The sequence below is a fragment of the Carlito syrichta genome, unplaced genomic scaffold (assembly GCF_000164805.1).
Source record: "Carlito syrichta isolate Samal-C Ts95f unplaced genomic scaffold, Tarsius_syrichta-2.0.1 Scaffold304349, whole genome shotgun sequence".
Classification (NCBI taxonomy): domain Eukaryota; kingdom Metazoa; phylum Chordata; class Mammalia; order Primates; family Tarsiidae; genus Carlito; species Carlito syrichta.
The window spans coordinates 175,933-186,540 of record NW_007248445.1 but is presented as its reverse complement, the minus strand read 5'-3'; positions in this window follow the sequence as shown (position 1 = coordinate 186,540).

Below are 10,608 nucleotides of genomic sequence, written 5' to 3'. Positions count from 1 at the left end.
AGGCAATCCACACACCTCAGCCTCCCAAAGGCGCGGGATTATAGGCTGAGCCACCGAGCCCGGCTCCAATAGATCTTTAAGGTATAAGTGATATCTACCTCAAACTGCTTGAAATCATATAAAAAGTTATAAAACTAGCAACTCATTTTACCATGAAAATACATACCAAGAAAGGAAAAGTCAAGCAAATTTTACAAATGAAAACAGATGCATGAATCCTAAAGTGTTAGAAAATCATGTCGCGACCGGGCTCAGTGGCTCAGTCTGTAATCCCAGTACTTTGGGAGGCTGAGGTGAGTGGACTGCCTGAGCCCGCGGTTTCAAGACAAGCTCCGGCAAATTAGCGAGACCTTATCTCTACAATAAATCAAAAATTAGCCAGGTGTGGTAGCACGCCTATAGTTCCGGCTGCTCGGAAGTCTGAGGCAGAAGGATCACCTGAGCCCAGCAGGTCAACGCTGCGGTGGCCGTGAGCGTGACACTGCACTCCAGCCTGGGCGACAGGACAGAGTGAGACTCCAACTCTAAAAAAGAAGAAGAAGAAGAAAAAAAAAAAAGAAAATCATGTCACTTTAGACATATTAATATGGGAGCACACTGGAAAGTCTATCGTGATAATTCTTCATATTATAATATTAAAAGGAAAAAATGACGATCTCAAGAAATATTTTAATTGGTAATATTTCATATCCATTCATGATTATAAAAATCATCTTATCAAATCAAGAATAGAAGGAAAGTTTATTAACTTTATAAAGAATATCTCACGAAACCCTACAATAAAATAGCTGCTTCTGATTATTTTTGGTTGACTTATAACAGATCAAACCTGTTGCCAAGAAGAACTTAAAAAGTTGAATAAATATTTTTCAAAATATCTGCCTGCAGGTATCACAGTGCTACCAAGGCAGACGGATCTCAGAAACAAAGATCTGAAAAAGAAGGGGAACTCTTAGAGGTGAGCTCAGCATTCAGTGGCACTTTTCCTCCAAAGGCATTTGCTGACTTTTAGGCTCATGTTCTGAGAAGCAGAGAGTGTGGGAAACTAGATCTTTTGAATTTATCATGGTTTTGGGGAGACAAAAATGGGACTCTAGGGCTTGCCCAAAAGAGGGGGCCTTGGTAAACACTCTGCTTTTTTAAAATTACATTTTATTTTATGATAGAGATATGGGGTACAAGTATGGCTTACTCACTGCACAAATAGGCTGCATGCAGGTGAAGTTTTGGCCTCCAACTGGGCCTCATATCTCCTGGTAGTGGACCAGGTACTCTTTGTGTTGTTATGTGCACTCCCCTCCTCTGCAGTATGCCTATCGCCTGCTGATGGCTCCTTTGTAATAATGTGATTAATATTCAAGTCCTACTTATGAACACTCTGCTGTTTTGAGACTCCGTAAAAAACTATATGACAAAGAAAGTGCAAATTAGAAATATATTCTGAAAAATAGAAATCTAACCTCATACCAACTAATTCTATGATTGGAAGATATTGAGCTGAGTCTACCTGCTCAAAGTTAAAATTTATCCAGAGGCCGGGCTCAGTGGCTCAGCCTATAATCCCGCACCTTTGGGAGGCTGAGGTGAGTGGATTACCTGAGCCCGCGGGTTTGAGATCCGCCTGGGCAGCAAGACCTCATCTCTACAATAAATCAAAAAATCAGCCGGGCGTGGTAGCGCATGCCTGTAATTCCGGCTACTTGGAAGGCTGAGGCGGAAGGATCGCCGGAGCCCAGCGGGTCGAGGCTGCGGTGGCCGGGAGCAGTCACTGCACTCCAGTCTGGGTGACAGAGTGAGACCCCAACTCAAAAAAAAAAAATTATCCAGAGTATCTCCCATTTTATATTCAAAATTCTATATTCAATAAAAATTATTAAATCAACTAAAAGTGCTGAGAAAGACAGAAAATTGAATCAGCTTAAAAGTAATCCAGGATTTGAGTTATCAAACTTATTTAAGAACATCTGCAATTTTAAGAAAACAAATGAAAAATCCTGCACTCAAAGAAATAATAAAAGAAGTTCTTCAAGCAGAAGAAAAATAATGCCAAATGGAAATTTGGAAGAAGGAAACGGAAGAAATAATACTAATTTTAAAACAAACTCTTTAAGAAAATAGAAGAAGGTGACACACGTTTCCACTGCTTTCATGAAATCGCATTACCTTGATATCAAAACAAACAAACAAGAATACTACCAAAAATTGCAGACAAATGCTGCTCATGAATATAGGTGCAAAAATTTTTGTCATATGTGAAGAAATGGCCAAAGAGTGAGCTTGGCCTGATAGTCTGGATTTAGATCTTTAAAAAGTCTTTTAAGTCAGGTTGATGATTTTAGATTTTATCCTAAAAGCAATAGGAAGCCATTGTAGTATTTTAAATAGAATAGTGACATTCTCAAATTTGTGGTTTTTAATCATCTTGGGTTGAAAATTGCAAAAGGAAAAGTGTTCCAGTAGTTGATGTAAGAGATAGTGTGACCGAGACTAAGGTTATAGCAATGACAATATGTAAAACTAGATAAATTAGAGAAAAATCTGTCAGATACAATGGATAAGATTTAGGTTATGAATGAGAGAAAGACATTTAGAATGATTCTCAGTTTCCTAGTTTTCGTGATTAAGTGGATAGTGATAAAAATCACATACCCACCAGAAACCACAGGTCAAAGAGCAGTATTTATTCCTGAGTTAGCTCTAAATCTCCTGAAATGCCCAGCACAGTTCCTCACATAGAGTAGTTACTTTCTATTTGAATAAATGGGCAAGTCAGAATATGTGCTCTTTTAAATTCATATATCTAGGCTAAGTCACAAAGTCTGACAAGACTGTTTACTTCTTTATATTCAGTCAATAAACAGAATTTATTTATTCTGCATATTATTGAAATGTGTGATAGTCATCTAAAAAGAGAAAATATCTGCTTCAGGGATATCTATGTCATAAGTTCAGTCAAAGAAACCATCAAGAGAGTAGGGAAACAGCCCACAGAATGGGAAAAAATATTTGTCTACTGTAAATCCGACAAAGGCCTAACATTCAGGATCTACGAGGAACTCAAATGTGCCAAAAGGAAATAAACAAACAACCCTATTTAAAAATGGGCAAAAAATATGAATAGACCCTTCTCAGAAGAAGACATATGAGCAGCCAACAAACACATGAAAAGATGTTCAGCCTCATTGATCATCAAAGAAATGCAAATTAAAACCACACTGAGATACCATCTAACTCCAGTCAGGATAGCCATCATCAATAACTCAAAAAACAACAAGTACTGAAAAGGATATGGGGAAAAGGGAACCCTTCTACACTGTTGGGGGGAGTGTAAACTAGTACAACCTCTGTGGAAAACAATAGCAAAAACATGGAACCAACCATGCTGCCCATCAAAAATGGACTGGATAAAGAAAATGTGGTACATATACATGATGGAATATTACACAGCCACAAAGAAAAACAAAATTATAGACTTCACAACATCTTGGATGGATTTAGAATCCATAATACTCAATGACATATAACAAAAACAAAGATCTGAGTACTATATGTACTCACTCATAAGCGGACCCTGAACATTTATCAAAGTACTATAGGAAAGAGATTGGAAGTAGCGGGAAACTGCCAGGGGGGGCACATAAGATCAATAAGGGTGCCCAAACTTTACCTGTATGATGACCACTTATGTACCTAACCCTGAATTGTACCCCACATCTTTAAAACAAAAAATGAAAAAAGAAAGAAGAAAAATAGACAAAGAAAATAGTAACTTTGAAATCCTGAGTAGGAATAGAAAGAATTGAGGGCCTTGGTCATGTTTTCATTGTTTCTGCTATGGAAGCCATATCTTCAGGCTAATTCAGAATGTAACAATAGAGGATTTCACTGCCAGTCTACCCTATTTATATACATCCCCCTTCCCAACCAGAGGCAAAATAGTCAAAAAGAAGAACTCTAAGTGGAGTAGTGTTGGAGTGCTAAATTAAAAATATATATATCCTAGATGTTAGACCTTTGTCAGACATACAGTTGGCAAATATCTTTTCCTAGTCTGTGGGCTGTCTCCCAGCTCTCTTGATGGTTTCTCTGACTTTACAGAAACTTGTGAGTTTGCTGAGGCCCCACTCGTGTATCTTATCTCTTTTGGCATGGGCACTGGGATTTTGATCAGGAATTGGCTGCCAGTTCCAATTTCCATAAGGGTGTGTCTCCTGTGTTTTCTAAGGTTTTTATAGTTTGAGGTTTTACGTTTAGCTCTTTGATCAAATTAGAGTTGATTTTTGTGTATGATGATAAGCAGGAGTCCTGTTTTAATCTTCTGCATGTGGTCAGCCAGTTTTCCCAGCACCATTTACTGAATAGGTTCTCCTCTCCCCAATGGTTGATGGTGGAGGCTCTGCCGAAGATGAGTTGATTGAGAAATTGAAGTTTTTATTCTGGAATCTCTATACTGTTCCATAGGTCTATGAGCCTGTTCTTATATCAAAGCCAGGCTGTTTTGATCATTGTAGTTTTATAATAAAGTTTAAAGTCTGGGAGTTTGATACCTCCCACTTGGTTTTTTTGTTTTGTTGTTGTTGTTTTGTTTCGTTTTTGTCTTTTCATTTGTTTGTTTGTTTTGCTGAAGATTATTTTGGCTATTCATGGTCACTTATATTTCCATATGAATTCCTGTATTGTCCTTTCCAGGTCTGAGAACAATGCTGCTGGTAATTTAATGGGTATTGCATTAAATTTGTGGATTGCCTTGGGTGGGATGCACATCTTAACAATGTTGATTCTTCCATTCCATGAGCATGGAATATTTTCCCATTTGTTTGTGTCATCTTTGATTTCTTTGAGCAGTGTTTTGTAGTTTTTGTTATAAAGGTCTTTCACTTTTCTGATTAGGAAGATGCCAAGGTATTTCTTTCTCTTTTTTTGTGACTATTGTGAATGAGATTGTACTTTTTATTTGAATTTCTGTTACTTTTTGGTGTACAGGAATGCTACTATCATTTGCACTTTTATTTTATAGCCTGAGACTTTGCCAAAGTCCTTTATCAGTGCAAAGAGGTTTTTGACAGATTCTCTTGGGTTTTCGAGATATAGAATCACGTCATCTGCAAAAGGGGATAACTTAACTTCTTCTTTTCCTACTTGGCTACCCCTGGTTTCCTTTCCTTGTCTGATTGTCCTAGCTAGTATTGGAAAATACTATGTTGAAAAAGAGGAGTGAGAGTGGGCATCCTTGTCTTGTTCCGGGTTTCAAGGGGGAATGGTTACAATTTCTGTCTGTTTAGCAGTATGTTGACTGTAGGTCTCATAGATGACTCTTACTATTTTGAAGTACATTCCATCTATGCCTAGAAGTTTGAGGGTTTTTATCAAGGAGGGATTCTGGATTGTATCAAAAGCTTTTTCTGCGTCTAATGATATAATCATGTTTTTTGAGAACTCAAATATGCCCCATTACAAAGTGGGCAAAAGATACGAATAGACTTCTCAAAAGAAGATATACAAGCAGTCACTCAGATACATGAAAAAAATGCTCAGCATCATTAGTCATCAAAGAAATGCAAATTAAAACCATACGGAGATACCACCTAACTCCAGTCAGGCAGGCCATCATCAATAACTCAAAAAACAACATATGCTGGAGAGAATGTGGGGAAAAGGGAACACTTCTACACTGTTGGTGGGAATGTAAACTAGTACAACCTCTGTGGAAAACAATGTGGCTATTCCTAAAATATCTAAAAATTTACCTTCCATACAACCCCACAATCCCTCTACTGGAAATATACCCAGAAAAATTCAAATCACTCTATGAAAATACCTGCACATGCATGTGTATTGTGGTATTCTTCACAATAGCAAAAACATGAAACCAACAGTGCTGCCCATTGAAAGAGGATTGGACAAAAAAGTGTGGTAGAAATACATGATGGAACATTATGCAGCCATAAGGATGGACAAAATCATGAACTTCACAGCAACTTGGATGGACTTATGGCCTATAATACTGAATGATTTATCACAGAAACAAAGAACTGTATCACATATTCTCACTCATAAATGGACCTTGAACAATTATAATAATACTTTAAGAAAGGGTATGGCAGTAAAAATGGAGATACACCTCAACAATAAGGGTGTCTGCATAATGAACATTTGTATACTTAACCCTGAATTGTACCCCGCATCTTTAAAATTAAAGATTAATAATAATAGTAATAATAATGACTAAAAAAATCTCCCAGAGAGTATAACAGAAGGTCAAGATATAGAAAATAGGAGATACATTTTTTTTTTAATTTCCTTCTCTATTGACCTCAAATGACCACTATATAAAACAAAATGGAAATTACCTCAGGAACTCAAATCCTACCTGAACATTTTTCAAAACCTTGTGATGATTCCTACATTAGGGAGAAAATAAATCATCAGTAATAAGCTTTGTATTTTATGCCCTTCTCATGAAATCATTTCTCTTATCCCCTCTTGCGTTCCCCATTGATAATTCATTTCTTTCTCTCTCTCTCCTATATCTTCTTCCTCACTTTCCCTACTGACTTTTCCTACTCATAGATATAAAATTCTCAAATCTTTCCTAATTAAAGAAAAATCCTTCCATAACTTGTAAATACCACTGTGTTTTGTGTTTTCTTCACAAGTAATCTTCTTGAAAGAATTATCTACATACTTTCCACTACTGTACTTAAAACAATCTGTGGTCTGCCTTGCCACTCAGAGATAACTGCTCTAACCAAAGTCACCAATGACCTCCCAGTTTCCAAGTTCAAGAGATGCTTTTCAGTCACTCTTGGACTTGACCTGGCTATTTATCCCTATTCACCAACCTCTCCTTTCTAAAAATTATGTCTTTGGTTTCTGATATACTACTCTACATGTTTCATCTCTCTCTCTCTCTCTCTCTCTCTCTCTCTCTCTCTCTCTCTCTCTCTCTCTCTGTCTCTCTTTCTTTCTTGCTCTTCCTCAATTATCATTCTGGTTTCTCATCCTTTAAATGCTCTTAAATACTAATGTTTCCCAGGTTTCTGTCTTTAGTGCTCCTTTCTTCTCAATCGACCCATATTTCCCAGGTAATCATATCCACTCCTATGACTTTAGAATGAAGATTTCCAAATCAATTTCCCTAGCCCATACCACTTTTTGGAGCACACACCCCATTTATTCATTCAAATTCATATTTAGTTCATATTATGTATCAAAAAATATTCTAGGCATTCAGGATCCAGCAAGGAACAAAACAATTCTTCCCTATAAAGCTTACATTCTAGTCTGGTAAGCATAAAGCAAACAAATATATAATGTGTCAGATGGTAATTAGTTCTCTAAAAAAAAATTAAGCAGTGATTAGGGAGATAAATCTGTGCTTTGGAGGGTCCAGTTAAAAATAATGTGGTTGGCCAGATGTGGTGGCTCATGCCTGCAATCCCAGCACTTTGGGAGGCAGAGCGAGAGGATCACCTGAGCCCAGGAGTTCGAGACCAGCCTGCCTGGGCAACTTGGCGAGACCTTGTCTCTACAGTAAAATTTTTAAAAATTAGCTAGGTGTGATGGTGCATACCTGTAGTTCCAGCTACTTGGATGGTTGAGGTGGAAGGTCTGCCTGAGCCCAGCAGGTCGATGGTACGGAACACGAGAGTTTGCCACTGCACTCCAGCCTAGGCGACAGAGTAAGACTCAGATTCAATGATGATGATGATGATGATGATGATGATGATGATGTGGTCAGAGGACAACAGCCTCATAGAGAAGAGGGACGAGTGAGCAAGGCCTGAAGGAGCTGAGAGAGTAAACCAGGTAGATATCTAGGGGATGAGTGCACTAGGTAGAGGAATCAACAAGGGCAAGGGTCATGAGATGAGACCATGCCTGATGTGTTTGAAGAATATTAAGGAGGACCATGTGACTGGAATGGAGTGAAATAGGGCAGTAATATAAAAAGATGAAGTCATAAAAGTAACAAATACCCTGGAATAAAATAATTCCAATTTCTAATTTCATGGAACTTAAACAGCCTCATCTATCTACGTGCCTACTGGATATCTATTTTACATGTCCTGCGGACACATCTTATTCAACATGCTCAAAACAATTTAAGCCTCCTCACACAAAATTTATTGTTCTTTTTATGTTTCCCTCTTGGTGAACAACATCAGCATCTAACTGGTTGCTCAAATTCAAAAGTTATCTGTGATCCTTCACTGTCTACTCCCTCTTACATATAGTCAATCACCCACACGTGTCCATTTTTCACCTGTATCAGAGAGGATCTAGTCAGGAAACAGACACCACTTCAGAAATCTTAAACACAGGGAATTTAAAGGAAATTGACTGACTAGGTGATGAAATTACTGGGAAGCCATGCAGCAACCATAAGGTAACCCAGAGATTAGTTACTACTACCTGCCCACCAGGGATTGAAAACAATAGGTTTAGTTAGTATTTTCAGAGCCCTGAAATTGTAGCTGTACAGTAATAGCCAAAACCATGGTGGGGACTGCCTGGCAAGAGCTGAGATCCAGCAGGGACTATCAGGAACCATGAAAGGAGCACAACCATTGCAGAGCATGCTGCCCAAAGTAGAGCAAAAAAAAAAAAAAAAGGTAGAAATACCCTGGAATTTCCCTTCAGTTTCTAACATTCATTCTCTGTACTGCTTTCAGATTTCTAACGTGTATATAATGTCATTACCCTACTCAGTATCCTTTAATATTTCCCAATCACCTATAAGTAAAATCTAAATTTTTTTGAATGGTATATGTGCTTGATTTCTATTGTTACATAATAAATTGCCACAAACATAGGGCTTTAAAACAACGTAATTTTGTGATCTCAGTTTCTGTGGAACAGAAGTTCAGGTGCAGTTTAACAAGGTCTTCTGTTCAGGGTCTCACCGGGCTTAATTCAAGGAGTGGACCACGGCTGCGATTCTCATAGGTGGTTCAGGGTCTCTTCCAAGCTAAGTCAGGCTGTTGGCAGCATTAATTTCCTTGCATTTGTAAGACTGAGAGCCCACTTTATTTTTTGCCATATGCTTTCCATTGTCAGTTCACAACATGACTATTTGCTTTTTTCCTGACTAACAGAACTATATCTTTCTGATTTATTAATCCCTATTTATGAGCCCACACAATATAACCTCCCTTTTGATAAACACAAAGTCAATTGGTTAGTAACCTCTACACTGGAGTGATATCCTACCATATTCACAGGCCCGCCTGCATGTAAGGGGTAGAGAAATTTGCAGCAAAAAGCAATTCCGCGAACACTAGGAATCTTGGGAGCCATCTTAGATTTCTGTGTACCTCATACTTATATATATATAAGTCCCTAGCCCTTGCTTACCTGTTGAGTTTCAACTCTGGTAACTACTCTCTCACTCTTTTATAATTTTACTCTAGAATTACCAAACTATGTATAGATTCTAGAATATGTATTTTCCTACTTCTGTGCATGCTGTATCTCTCTATTTGGAATGCTCCTCTCTGTCTACCTGATAAACTTCTGTCCATCCCTTAAGTGTCAGCTTAAATGCTACATCCCCAATCATACTATCTGGCTCCTAGGTAGACTTAAGTACGTTTTCTCCTCTGCTTTCATTGTATCTTGTAAATGCCCCTTAAAATTACCCTCTACTAGACTAATTTTCTTGAGGGTAATACTCTTTCTTTTTGGTTGTACCACTATATCTAGTATAGTGCCAAGTGTGAGTAAAAAAAAAAAAACTGTCAATTATGGTTGTGTAACTGAATATATTAGTGAATAGCTCAGGAATTATTTTAAAAGTCTGATATGGGGATGAGAAGCTGAAGATAAAGGTGTAGATATTATCAGGAACTACTTTGTGGAGATATTTGTGTACCAAACCAAGGGATTTAAACTTCACCCTAAAAGCAATAGAGAGCTAGCAATGAAATTGTGGGATTTATGTTTTAGTAAGTTCACTCTGAAAGCTATAGACTAGTGTTTCTCAAAGCATATTCTTAAACCACTTGCATCAGAATCAGTGGCGTTTGGAGAAATGCAGATTGCCAGATAAACCCCAGACCTATTGCTTCAGAGAGTATCAAAGGACAGAGTCTCAGAATCTGAATTTTTAACATACCCCCTCCTCCGTGATTCTTATACTTACTAAAGCATGAGAATCACTATGATACAGATGAAATGGAGTCACTTACTGTATGTGTGTAAATCTGGACAAGTTTCTTCCCCTCTCGACCTCAGTTTCCTCACCTGCAATGTGGCAATAATAATAACACTTATGCAGTTGTGAAAACTAAGCAAGGTAATGAATATAAAGCTCTTACAAAACACCTAACACAATAAGAACACTCGATGTGTTAAATATTATCATTATTTCTAGAAAGAGTAGGAGTGGAGATAGAAGAATCTTTGGAAATCACTTGAGTGAGTTATGATAAAGGAATGACTTAAGGTGTTAGCAGTGGGAATAAGTTGGAGGGCAGAGTTGAAGGACATTTTGGAGGGACTATCAACAGGACTTGTTCACTGTACAAGGATGAAGAGAATGAGAATTTAGAATGAGAATTACAAGGTATGAGGGAGGAAATTGAAGTTTTGGAAGGAAAATTTTAA